Source organism: Scyliorhinus torazame, chromosome 17 (assembly GCF_047496885.1).
Source record: "Scyliorhinus torazame isolate Kashiwa2021f chromosome 17, sScyTor2.1, whole genome shotgun sequence".
Taxonomy (NCBI): Eukaryota; Metazoa; Chordata; class Chondrichthyes; order Carcharhiniformes; family Scyliorhinidae; genus Scyliorhinus; species Scyliorhinus torazame.
In genome coordinates this window covers 141,862,424-141,876,201 of record NC_092723.1, presented here as the reverse complement: position 1 = coordinate 141,876,201, position 13,778 = coordinate 141,862,424, and positions in this window count along the sequence as shown.

Genomic DNA, 13,778 nt, shown 5'->3' with positions numbered 1-13,778 from the left:
CTTGCCTGCCCCAAGACACGTTCGGCCCAAGGGCGCCGCCATCTTGCCTGCCCCAGGACACGTGCGGCCCGTGGGCGCCGCCATCTTGCCTGCCCCAGGACACGTTCGGCCCAAGGGCACTGCCATCTTGCCTGCCCCAGGACACGTGTGGCCCGTGGGCGCCACCATCTTACTCGCCTCAGGACCTCAGCCCATCAGGCACCTCACTGGGCCACTCATCGCCTGCAACCGCCGACGTCCAGCCACGTCTCGCCTCGGTCACGATCGACCAGTCTCGACCGCACAACCTCGCAACTGCTTCGACAAAGATGAAGGTCGACGGGCATGAGACATCCTGCCTGCTGGACTCCGGGAGCACTGAGAGCTTCATTCACCCCGATACGGTAAGGCGCTGCTCCCTCGCGGTACACCCCGCGAACCAAAGAATCTCCCTGGGGTACTGCATCGCCATCCTCACCGTCCAGGGCGTAGTGTTCAGCGGCTTCCAGCTATACATCCTCCCCAACCTCTGCGCTGCCTTGCTACTCGGCCTGGACTTCCAGTGTAGCCTCCAGAGCCTATCCCTGAAATTTGGCGGGCCCCTACCCCCCCTCACTGTCTGCGGTCTCACGACCCTTAAGGTCGACCCGCCTTCCCTGTTTGCAAACCTCACCCCGGATTGCAAACCCGTCGCCACCAGGAGCAGACGGTACAGCGCCCAGGACAGGACCTTCATCAGGTCTCAGGTCCAGCGGCTGCTGCGGGAAGGTATCATCGAGGCCAGCAACAGCCCCTGGAGAGCCCAAGTGGTAGTGGTGAAAACCGGGGAGAAAAACAGGATGGTCGTTGACTACAGTCAGACCATCAATCGGTACACGCAGCTCGACGCGTACCCCCTCCCACGCATATCTGATATGGTCAATCAGATTGCACAGTACCGGGTCTTCTCGACACTGGACCTGAAATCTGCCTAACACCTGCTCCCCATCCGTAAGGCGGACCCCCCATACACTGCGTTTGAAGCAGACGGCCGCCTTTGCCATTTCCTTAGGGTTCCCTTTGGCGTCACCAACGGGGTCTCGGTCTTCCAACAGGAGATGGAGCAAATGGTTGACCGGTACGGGCTGCGGGCCACTTTTCTGTACCTGGACAACGTCTCCATCTGACGCCCCGACCAGCAGGACCACGAAGCTAACCTTTCCAAATTTCTCCACACCGCCACGCTCCTCAACCTAACTTACAAGGAGAAGTGTGTGTTCAGCACGAACCGATTAGCCATCCTCGGCTATGTGGTTCAGAACGGAGATCTAGGGCCCGACCCCGATCGCATGCGCCCCCTCATGGAACTCCCCCTCCCCCACTGCCCCAAGGCCCTCAAACGATGCCTGGGGTTCTTTTCGTATTACGCCCAATGGGTCCCAAACTATGCAGACAAGGCCCGCCCACTCATCCAATCCACCGCTTTCCCACTGACGGCCGAGGCTCACCAGGCCTTCAACTGTATCAAGGCCGACATCGCCAAGGCCACGATGCACGCGGTCGACGAGACGCTCCCCTTCCAAGTCGAGAGCGATGCATCAGACGGCGCTCTGGCCGCCACCCTCAACCAGGCAGGCAGGCCCATGGCATTCTTTACCCACACCCTCCATGCCTCCGAAATGTGGCACTCCTCCATCGAAAAGGAGGCCCAAGCGATCGTTGAAGCTGTACGACAGTGGATGCATTACCTGGCCAGCAGGAGATTCACTCTCCTCACTGACCAACGGTCGGTTGCCTTCATGTTTAACAACACACAGCGGGGTAAGATCAAAAATGATAAAATCTTGAGGTGGAGGATCGAGCTCTCCACCTACAATTACGAGATTTTATATCGCCCCAATAAACTCAACGAGCCCCCCGATGCCCTGTCCCGAGGTACATGTGCCAGCGCACAAGTGGACCGACTCCGGACCCTGCACGACGATCTCTGTCACCCGGAGTCACCTGCTTTTACCACTTCATTAGAGCCCGCAATCTGCCCTACTCCATCGAGGAAGTCAGGGCTACCACCAGAGACTGCCAGGTCTCCGCAGAGTGTAAACCGCACTTCTACCGGCTAGACCGTGCGCGCCTGGTGAAGGCCTCCCGCCCCTTTGAATGCCTCAGCGTGGACTTCAAAGGGCCCCTCCCCTCCACCGACCGCAACAAGTACTTTCTTAATGTGGTCGACGAGTATTCCCGATTCCCCTTCGCCATCCCATGCCCCAATATGACGTCTGCCACCGTCATCAAAGCCCTCAACACCATCTTCGCTCTGTTCAGTTTCCCCGCCTACGTCCACAGCGACCGGGAATCCTCATTTATGAGCGAGGAGCAGTTACCTGCTCAACAGGGGCATTGCCTCAAGTAGGACGACCAGCTACAACCCAGGGGAAACAGGCAGGTGGAGAGGGAGAATGGGGTGGTCTGGAGGACCGTCCAGCTGGCCCTACGGTCCAGAAATCTCCCGGCCTCCCGCTGGCAGGAAGTTCTCCCTGACGTACTTCACTCCATTCCGTCGCTCCTGTCCAACGCGACCAATGAAACCCCCCATGAACGTCTCTTTGCCTTCCCCAGGAAGTCCACCTCCGGGGTTTCGCTCCCACCGTTGCTGGCAGCTCCAGGATACGTTCTCCTCCACAAGCACGGCGGACCCATTGATTGAGAGGGTACAGCTACTCCATGCGAACCCACAGTACGTCTACGTAGCATATCTCGACGGCCGCCAAGACACAGTCTCCCTCAGGGATCTGGCACCAGCTGGGTCCCCACACAACCCCCCCCCACCCCTGCACCACCCTCCCCTCCCCCGGCGCGCCTCACCGCAGCCCCTGCTCCAGGACAATCCATCCTCCCCTTGCTCCCACCTGGGGATAAAGAGGATTTCAACATGCTCCCGGAGTCACCGAAGACCAAGCCGACGCCTGAGTCGCCACCTGCACTGCGGCGCTCTCAACGGCAGATCAAGGCGCCCGATCGTCTAAATTTGTAACCTTCTCTGTAATTTTAAAGCCAATCTGTATGTATATAGTTTTCCACCACCCCGCTGGACTCATTTTTAACAGGGGGTAAATGTGGTAGTCACCACTGTTGTATTATATTGTATATATGGGTATTACGGTAAGGCCCCTGTACTACAGGTACGGGGGTAGATCCCTGCCTGCTGGCTCCGCCCAGGAGGCGGAGTATAAATGTGTGTGCTCTCCGAACAGCAGCCATTTCGTAAGCTGCTGTAGGAGGCCACACATCTCTGTGTAATAAAGCCTCGATTACATTCTACTCTCGTCTCGTCGTAATTGATGGTGCATCACTCCCACAACTAGCAAAGCCAATTTCTCATCAGCAATAGCCTTGAGCTGTGAAGCTAGAGGATTGTCACAGTCAAAAGGAGTTAAAGTGACCTTCAGCATCGAACCAAGAACAGGGCACTGTCCTGGAAGTGTTGGTAGGACAGACAGGCAGCAGCTGTGGTTGCCCAAATCCTTCTTCCCCCAATCCCTCTATTCGCCTGTAATTCCGCCTCCCCCCAAACCCCCTCCCCTGCATTCCCCTTCTTCCCACCCAATCCCCTCTACCCCCAATCTCTCCTTGCCCCCAAGATCTGGAACTCGCCATGGGGAACGGGCCGATTAGTGAGCAAACTGATTCATGCCTGGCACAAATCTCGATTTTGGCCTTTCCTGTTATTTAACCGATGCGCCCAGAACACGACGGTGGTTAAATCATGTCCCACATCCAGAGTACTGCGTACAGCTTTGATCTTCTCATTTAAGAAAGGATATAAACATCTTGGAAGCAATTCAGAGAAGTTTCACTTGACTGACTTTTGAAAAACAATTGGATTGGTTGAGTCTGTACCCATTAGACTGCAGAAGAAAACGAAGTGGTCTAATTGAAACATACAAGATTTTGAGGTCTTGACAGAGTGGTTATGAAAAGGATGTTTCCCTTCGTGGGAGAGTCTACAACTAGGGAACACAGTTTAAAAATAATGGGGCGGGATTCTCCGTTTCCTGACGCCGATTTCAGGCGGAGATCCCTTTTTATGATGGAATGGGGTGGCGGCGCCTGTTTTCCTATGCCCCGCCTACTCCAAAATGGCATCATTGAGGAGCGCGCCGCACGCCATTGAGACGGCCTCAGGACGTTACCTGAAGGCCCTCCGCCGATGCTCCATCCCCAATGGTCCGAGTTCCTGACCGAGTGGGCAATATGTGATCTCATTTGTCGGGAACCCGGCGTAGCGACTGCAGACTGTGTCCAGCACCGCTACAGCCCGGGGGGGGCGGGTGTTCGGCGAGGGCTGGGTGGACTGCAGGACATTGGCCAGGGGGTGGCAAGGGTGTGTCCAGGGGGGCACTATCTGGCAGGTCGGGTACGCGCATGGCCGGTGCCATGTTGTACAGCGCGACCCCTGCAGGTCGTTGCCGTGAGCATGCGTGGCCACGGACACGGCAATTCATCGGCCATTTTTGTTGTGGAGGTCGGGCTTTTTAAGTGGCATAGCTGATAGCCCCTCACCAGCCGGAGGATCGGTGCTCGGGCACCGCCGAATGTTTTGATGTAAAATGCCACAGATCCTCCGGACGCAGCCTGAACATGGGAGAATCCAGCCCATGGTCACCCATTTAAGACAGAGATTCGAAGAAACTTTTTCTCTCAGAAGGTCCTGGGTCTTTGGAACTCTCTTCCCTGGGGAGCGGCGAGGGCAGGGTCATTGAATATTGTTAAGGCCGAGGTAGGGCCTTACGACACCGAATAGCACCCTGAAAGGAAGTGCGAATCGTACATTATTCAGTCATGGCGGGAACAGACAGAAGCTAAAGGGCGCGATTCTCCAGCCTCATTGCACTCTCGCTCGAGCGAGACGAGGTCAGTGAATAGCGGGAGAGGTCGAAAATGAGAACCAAGCCTGGCACCAAACAGTTTGCGATGCAAACAGCCCACTCCTGTAGGCGAAATTGGGATCCCGACGTAGCGTAGCGAGAAACCAACAGTCACCACTAAAGCCCCATTTCCATTCAATTAACGGGAGCACCCTTTATCCAACGGCCTCCCATCATTCATCGGCCTCCCTAGAAAGTGGTCACGCTGGCGCCGATTGGTACTCCTTGTCATGCGAGAGTACCTTTAAGATATGGATGTTTAAGCAATGTACCTTTAAGAAAACAGTGATGTCAGAGAGTGGGTGGGGCTGAGCTCAGGTCAGCCATTTTGCTGTTTAGTTTTGCAGTTTGGAGGAAAAGAGCTGAGTGTGTGTCTGTGCTTTGCAGTGAGCTGGATCTCTGCCATAAAAGACTATCTCTGGATCATTTGGGTGATTTAAACTTGTAATAGTGAAGCTTTTAACCTGATATGATTTTGTTTAAAGGTGCTAAGTCTCTTGGGAGTTTGAAGGAACATTTTAAGGAATTATTTACTGTTGCAATATTTTCTGAGTTATCTTGGAAGTAAGGGGTGTTAAGAGATCCAATGTTTATTTGAGATGTTAAGTTGAGTTCATGGAATAAACAGTGTTTTGTGTTTAAAAACCCACGTGTCCATAATTGTAATCCCACACCTAGGGAAAAAGCCGCGTGCTGGGAAAAGCAACAAATCCACTAAAGGGAGAGGTTGGTTGAACGCCATGATACATTTTGGGGTTCTGAAAACGCCTCGCCCATAACATCCTATTCAAAAACGTGAACCTGGCGGAAGAGCTTCTGTGGGGAGCCGAGGGGGTGAGTAGCCACCTTTGCTCACCGGCAAAGAGACCGTGGGTGCTGGGCTTGCCGTTCGGCGGGGGGGTGGGGGGTGCTCAGCTGGGGTGGGGGGGTGGGGGGGGCAGGACTCTCGGCTGTGGGTGGGGACCTTCCACAGGGATAGGTCACCATTGGAGGGTGGGGGATGAGGCACTGTGGGGACAGCCGGAGGGCAACCACTCACGGCACCACCATGCCAACCCCTGGATCATGTGTACCCATTGCGGAGGCAGCTCCTGTCCCTGCACATCTGCCTCACCGACCACCCATAACCCCCACCCTCTGCCATCAATGGGGGAATAGAGGGTCCAGGGTGGGGCCACCACAGTTTATCGGTCTATCACCGTCTCCCAATGCCTTGCAGATATTTCACAGAATCTTAGAATCATAGAATTTACAGTGCTGAAGGAGGCCATTCGGCCCATCAAGTCTGCACCGGCCCTTGGAAAGAGCACCCTACTTAAACCCATGCCTCCACCCTATCCCCGTAACCCAGTCACCTCACCGCACCTTTTATGGACACTACGGGCAATTTATCGTAGTCAATCCACCTAACCTGCATACCTTTGGACTGTGGGAGGAAACCAGAGCACCCGGAGGAAACCCACGCAAACATGGAGAGAACATGCAGACTCCGCACAGACAATAACCCAAGCCGGAAATGGAACCTGGGACCGTGGAGCTGTGAAACAGCTGTGAAGCAGCTGTGCAAACCACTGTGCTACCATGCTGCCCAAGCTATTTAAAGCTATGCCATGGATTTTAGACCCAGAACTTGCCCTAGCGGTGCTGCTGCGAGGCCGGGCGGCTAGACACCGGAGAAGGTGGCAACAGCAGGGTCAGCATAGGCTCAAGGCAGCGGACTATGTGCCGGACCCCACCTCACACTCTGAGGACCCAGCCGTCCATCGGGCCAGCGAGGGACCCAGAGGGGGAGTCCTGCAACGGCCCAGGGTGTACAGGAGTCGCTGGTCGTCTGAACAGATGACGGACCGGGCGTGCCGCAGGAGGCTCCGCCTCGACAAGGAGATGATGCGACACCTGTTCCATATCCCTGCCGACTTGGCACCATGTGGAGGAGGAGGGCACCCGCTCCCAGTGGCCGTCAAGGTCATTGCAGCCCTGAATCTTTATGCCAAGGGATCATTCCAGGGCTTGAGCGGGGACCTGTGCGGGATCTCACAGGCCACAACCCACAGGTGTATCGGGCAGGTCACAGATGCCCTGTATGCCCGGGTGGAAAACTATACCGTCTTTCACATCGACCAAGCCCAGCATGATGCCCGGGCAGCAGGTTTCTTTGCAATCGCCGGGTGCCCCAGGTCCAGGGGGTAATAGATTTCACGCATGTTGCCCTGGGCTCACCAGGCCACCTGGGGTTGCCCTATGTTAACCAAAAGGGGTTCCACTCCATGAACATTCAGCTCATGTGTGATCATCAGATGAAGATAATGCATGTGTGTGCCCACTTCCCAGGAGTGCCCACGATAGCTACATCCTATGGGCAGTCGGGCATCCCCGGCCTCTTCGAGGAGCACCCCAAGATGGGCAGTTGGCTCTTGGGGGATAAGGGGTACCAGCTGAGGACCTGGCTAAAGACACCAGTAGGGAGACCGGAGACCCGGCACAACGAGGCCCATGTGGCCACTCGGACTGTCACTGAGTGGTGCATCGGACTCCTCAATATGCGGTTCCAATGCCTCGACCACTCCGGTGGTGCCCTGCAGTACACCGCCCGGAGGGTCGCCCGCTTTGTTGTGGTCTGCTGTGTCCTCCATAACCTCACACAGTAGTGGGCTGACGAGCTGGAGGTTGGTGATGAGGAACATATGGCAACTTCTATGGAGGAGGAGGCCAAGGGTAAGCATAATGAGGACGCGCTGGACCAGCAGGGGCTGGAGGACGAGGACAGGGAGGAACCGGAGGACCAGCCGGAGGTCCAGCCGGAGGCTGCAGGACTGATGGCAGCGGTGAGGGTCTGGCAAACCCGGAGGGCCAGCCAGGCCCTCATACTCACCCGATTCACCTAGGGCGTGGTCTGGTCCGTCACCCCCACTCCCATTTCCCACCCTCCCAGGGTCTGTGTCACATCACCCCAGGTTGCTGGGATTGTGTCGGCATCATCAGTGGGTCACTGTCGAGGGCAGGGTATGGGCCAAGGGTTCGGAGGTCGGCCCGCATTGCGGAAGAAAGTGACAGAAGCGTCATACTGGCTGTGCACAAGGGTGTTTATTGTGTGTAACAATTCCCCACTCTCCTAATGGTGCCCTCCCACCCCATCTCCCCTCCCCCAGATCCTCGCTGTGCTTTGCTCTCCTCCATCTACTGCTACGTCTAGGTGTGTCCCCAGGATGCACATCTAAGGTGGAGGCAGCCAGCTGCTTACCAAATCGCATGGCCCTCAATGGCCCTGGCAGACATCCTCTGGGGGCTCTGGGACTGGAGGGCCCGGCTCACTTGTTAGTGGCACATGCACAGCCGTGCTGCCCTGTCCCGTGTGCTAACCCCGCAACGCGACCTCATCAGAGGGGTGGAAGTCGGGAGAGCTGGTGACCACCATCGCCACTCCATGGGACGTGTCCGGGTTGGCACCCAGCGCTCCCTCCTCCCACTCAGTGCCCATAGGGTTCTAGGGTCCAACTTGAGATAGAGGGGCAGCTAGTTCGAGCCCCAGTTGCCCTGCATCAGCTGCCTCTGCCAACCCTGCCGGTTCTCCATGGTCTGCACCATCGTGTCGACGCCCTCGGCAATGCTTCTCAGTGACTGGGGCATGCTCTGCAGTGCCTCGGCAATGCCACCTGCAACTGGGACAAGCTGCGCAGCGCCTCGGCTATTCCTGTCTGAGAGCAGGATATGTCTCGCAGAACCTCATCAAGCTCAGCCTGGTACTGGGTCACATCCCCCACCAAGTCGGACATTCTGCCGATACCCACAGCCATGTCCATCATCGACTACGCGACGCCTTCGACACCGTCACTAATGATGCAGACTCTCCATTGCAGTCGCCACTCGAGCAGTGTTGGCCTCGGTGCCACGTAATGCCAGCGACATCGCCTGTGCCTGTAGCCTCTGGGACTCCTCCAACCTGGACCTGCTGGAGTGTTGCTGACATCTTCCTCTGAATGTCCCGGGCGCTCCCTAACGTCTCCATCAGCTCCGGGATGACCTCTCCCACAGGCTCAGCATCAGGCTGGGACCCAGCTGGGCCCTGGGATCCAGCAGACCTCCGACTGCTGTCTCGCCTGGGGGTTCCTGCCTCCACCTGATGTACATCAGCAGCTGTGTGGTGCTCACCAGACTGTGCCCCAGAAGCCTGACAAACATTTCCCACCGAGGTGCGTGTATCTGCGCTGGTGGAGGATGGGGATGACAGCTGTGACGCCTCAATCATGTATTCCTCAGCGCTCTCCTCTGAGGTGGTCTCCTGGGAGGCTGGAGAAGGGGCCACCCAGGATGGGCCGGCGCCATCGGCTGGAGGACCTGCGGGAGAATGGGCATGTGGTCAGTGGGAGGGATGGGTCAGTCAGTAAGGCAATAACTACTCACGTTTGACAGGTCCTTTAACTGGGGCCTGGTGGTTCCTCACCTCTGCGGCGTCCGCCAGCCTCCACATTGGTCCGCGGCCACCCCAGTCACTTCCAGGGCCTGTTCCATGAAGGTGGTCAGTATTCTTATGTATGGCACCCCATCGCCATTCTAGGCCCTCTCCTGGCGATTGTGGGAGAGCTTTTCCTGAGGAGACAGAGAGAGGGCATTGTTAGCCACACGCTTGGTTCACTGTGGTGGTGGTGGTGGGGGGGGGGGGGGGGGGAGTGGTGCAAGCGTTGGGGGAGGTTAAGGGACAGAGAAGGGCAGCAGGGAAAAGCCTGGGAACTACAGACCGGTGAGCCTAACGTCTGTAGTAGGTAAGTTGCTAGAAGGTATTCTGAGAGACAGGATCTACAAGCATTTAGAGAGGCAAGGACTGATTTGGGGCAGTCAGCATGGCTTTGTGCGTGGAAAATCATGTCTCACAAATTTGATTGAGTTTTTTGAGGGGATGACCAAGAAGGTAGATGAGGGCAGTGCAGTAGACGTTGTCTACATGGACTTTAGCAAAGCCTTTGACAAGGTACCGCATGGTAGGTTGTTGCAGAAGGTTAAAGCTCACGGGATCCAGGGTGAGGTTGCCAATTGGATTCAAAATTGGCTGGACGACAGAAGGCAGAGGGTGGTTGTAGAGGGTTGTTTTTCAAACTGGAGGCCTGTGACCAGTGGTGTGCCTCAGGGATCGGTGCTGGGTCCACTGTTATTTGTGATTTATATTAATGATTTGGATGAGAATTTAGGAGGCATGGTTAGTAAGTTTGCAGATGACACCAAGATTGGTGGCACAGTGGATAGTGAAGAAGGTTATCTAGGATTGCAACGGGATCTTGATCAATTAGGCCAATGGGCCGACGAATGGCAGATGGAGTTTAATTTAGATAAATGTGAGGTGATGCATTTTGGCAGATCGAATCAGGCCAGGACCTACTCAGTTAATGGTATGGCGTTGGGGAGAGTTATAGAACAAAGAGATCTAGGAGTACAGGTTCATAGCTCCTTGAAGGTGGAGTCGTAGGTGGACAGGGTGGTGAAGAAGGCATTCGGCATGCTTGGTTTCATTGGTCAGAACATTGAATACAGGACTTGGGACATCTTGTTGAAGTTGTACAAGACATTGGTACGGCCACACTTGGAATACTGTGTGCAGTTCTGGTCACCCTATTATAGAAAGGATATTATTAAACTAGAAAGAGTGCAGAAAAGATTTACTAGGATGTTGCCGGGCCTTGATGGTTTGAGTTATAAGGAGAGGCTGGATAGACTGGGACTTTTTTCCCTGGAGCGTAGGAGGCTTAGGGGTGATCTTATAGAGGTCTATAAAATAATGAGGGGCATAGATAAGGTAGATAGTCAACATCTTTTCCCAAAGGTAGGGGAGTCTAAAACTAGAGGGCATAGGTTTAAGGTGAGAGGGGAGAGATTCAGAAGGGCCCAGAGGGGCAATTTCTTCACTCAGAGGGTAGTGGGTGTCTGGAATGGGCTGCCAAAGGTAGTAGTAGAGGCGGGTACAATTGTGTCTTTTAAAAAGCATTTAGATAGTTACATGGGTAAGATGGGTATAGAGGGTTATGGGCCAAGTGCGGGCAACTGGGACTAGCTTAATGGTAAAAACTGGGCGGCATGGACTGGTTGGGCCGAAGGGCCTGTTTCCATGCTGTAAACTTCTATGATTCTATTCTATGGTTGTGGAGGGAGGTTTGGGGTTGCATGGAGAGTTGGGGGTGGATGCTCCTGTGGGGGTGTTCGGTGTTGGTGTCCAATCACTCATGCTGCCGTTGTAGGTCGTTGACGTTTGTTCGGCACTGGAGGCCAGTCCACCTGGCCACACTCCCGGTGCTCAACCACCACCACCTCGTCCTAGGCAGCACTGGCTGCCCTATGGCGGACCCTCTGGGAACATGACATCGCTCCTGGCCTCCACTGCCTCTACGAGGCTCCCTAGATCTGCATCCCTGAATCGTGCCTCCTGGGCGTCATTGCTGTGAGCTGGCTGGGGTTTCTGCTTAAGTTCTGCTTGACCTTGTTAGCAGGGGACTGGCAAGCGCGGTGCCGGCGAATTGGCTGGCGAGCAATCATTTGCGGCGGGAAGCTCGTGGGGCCTTGTGAAGTGGACCAATTAGCGTTGAATCGCATTGCCGGCCTCGCTGGGCCGAGCGACGGGAAGCTTGCGACAGTTCCCGCTCGCTACCACACTTAGAAATCTTTCTGCGCCCAAAGTCTGCTTTTGAGCACATTTGGAGGGTGTCTCTCAGCGGCTGCAGCTCCGAGAGTCACCCGCTATTCATGGCACTTTGCCGTTTTGTTTGGCTTCGGGGAGTTCCTCCCCTCTTCACCTCCCTAACCTTGTTGAGGCCGCTGAGAACACCCCCTCACCCATCGTCCAATGGGCAAGGCCCCCAGGACCCAAACCCTAGCAATGCCAACCTAGCACCCTCACATGGCCAGTCTAGCACCATGGCAGTGCCCCTAGCACGGTGGCAGTGCCACCCAGCACCATGGCCGTACCAGGGTAACCATGCCAGAGTGCTAGATTTGCACTGCCATAGTTCCCAGATGGCATTGCCAGGATGCCATGCTATCAGTACCAAGCAGCCCCAGTGCCAGGGGGAGTGCCAGACTACTACCCTGCCATGCCCCGACCACACTAGGGTCTCTAATGCCCTGTGTGACCATTTGGGGTGCCGTTATGCCTGGTCCACATTTGTGTAGACGCAAGTTGGCGAGGACACGCAGACACAGCCGTTGACTCCCAGGTGGCAGCAGAAACCGGCGTGTGGGTATTTAAATGAGGCTAATGGCAAGATCCAGATTGTGCCAGGTGGAGCGAGTCAGGTGACTGGCAATCGGCCAGGCGCCGGGCAGAGAACCTGATTTGGTGCTCTCCAGGATTCACCCAATGTGCCCGGAACCTTGCTTGGCACAACGCGATGGCTGAATCAGTCCTTTTGTTGTGTAATTTCAAGAAGAAATTAGATATAGCTATTGGGGCTAAAGGGACCAAGGGATATGGGGGGAAAGCTGGAACAGGGTATTGAACTTTATGATCAGCCATGACCATAATGAATGACAGAGCAGGCTCAAAGGGCCGAATGGCCTCCTCCTGCTTCTATTTTCTATGTTTCTATGTATGTTCGTCTCCCAAACTGGGAATTCTGGCCAAGATTCTTGACTAACAAGGAATTTAAAGGTTCTGGGAGGTCAGCTATGGAGTTGGGTCCACAATCAAATTAGCCATGATCTTATTGAATGGTGGACGAGGCTTACAATCATAGAATCCCTACAGTGCAGAAGGAGGCCATTGAGGGGCTGGATGGACTACTCCTGCTCATAACTTGTATGTTTGTCTGTTCCACTTCTCAATGGGCCTTTGATAATTGCTGGCCAATCACATTGGGTGACAGATATAGCAGTACAAGCAGTGCCAGAACTGCTATTAAATCCACCTGGAAGGCAGCCATGGTGATCATACCCAGGTAAGTTGGGGGTCTTGTATGAGGCAGGATTGAGCAGCTTGGGGAGGTGGTGAGGCGTGTAAGATGGCATGTTTTGGAGTTCTGGCTCGGAAAGCAAAGGAGAGGTGGTAACTCCTTGGAGTGTGCCCCCGATACACAAAGCGCACCCCCCAAATGGTACACTCCCCCTCCTTCCTGCCTTTACCAATTAAAAAAAAGATGTGCCCACTACCAGTCTGCCTATGCCAACCGCATTACGACAAGGGCAATGTATTATTCGGGCATTGGCTTGTTAACAAGCTCAATTGACTCTCAATTGGTTCAATATGATCATGGTTGATTGGCTATCTCAACGCCATTGTCCTGTGCTCTCCCCATACCCCATGACGCCTTTAGAGTCTAGAAATCTATCCATTTCCGTCTTAAATATAAAGGTCTCCACAGCCTTTTGTGATAGAGAATTCCATAGGTTCACCACCTTCTGAGTAACCAAGTTTCTCCTCATTTCAGTCCTAAATTGCCTACCCCAAATCCTGAGGCTGTGACCCCTTGGTCTAAATCTCCCTGTCAGAGAAAACATCATCCCTGCTCCCAGTCAGTCCAGCCCTGCCAGAATTGTATAAGTTTCACTAAGATTCCCTCTCATTCTTCTAAATTCCAGTGAATGCAGGCCCAGTCGACCTATCTCCCCTCGTCACTCCAAAAACGACCCACTTATTCCTACTTTCTGCTTCCTGTTTGCTAAACAATTCTCTATCAATGCCAGTATATTGCCCCAATCCCATTTGCTTTAATCTTTTGCACTAACCGCTTATGTGGGACTTTATCAAAAGCTTTCTGAAAACCCAAGTACACCACATCCACTGGTTCTCCCTTATTTATTCTGCAAGTTATTTCCTCAAAAAACTCCAGTAGATTTGTCAAACATGATTTTCATAAATTACATAAATTCATGTTGACTTTATCTAATGCTGTTGATATTTTCGAAGTGTCCTTTTAT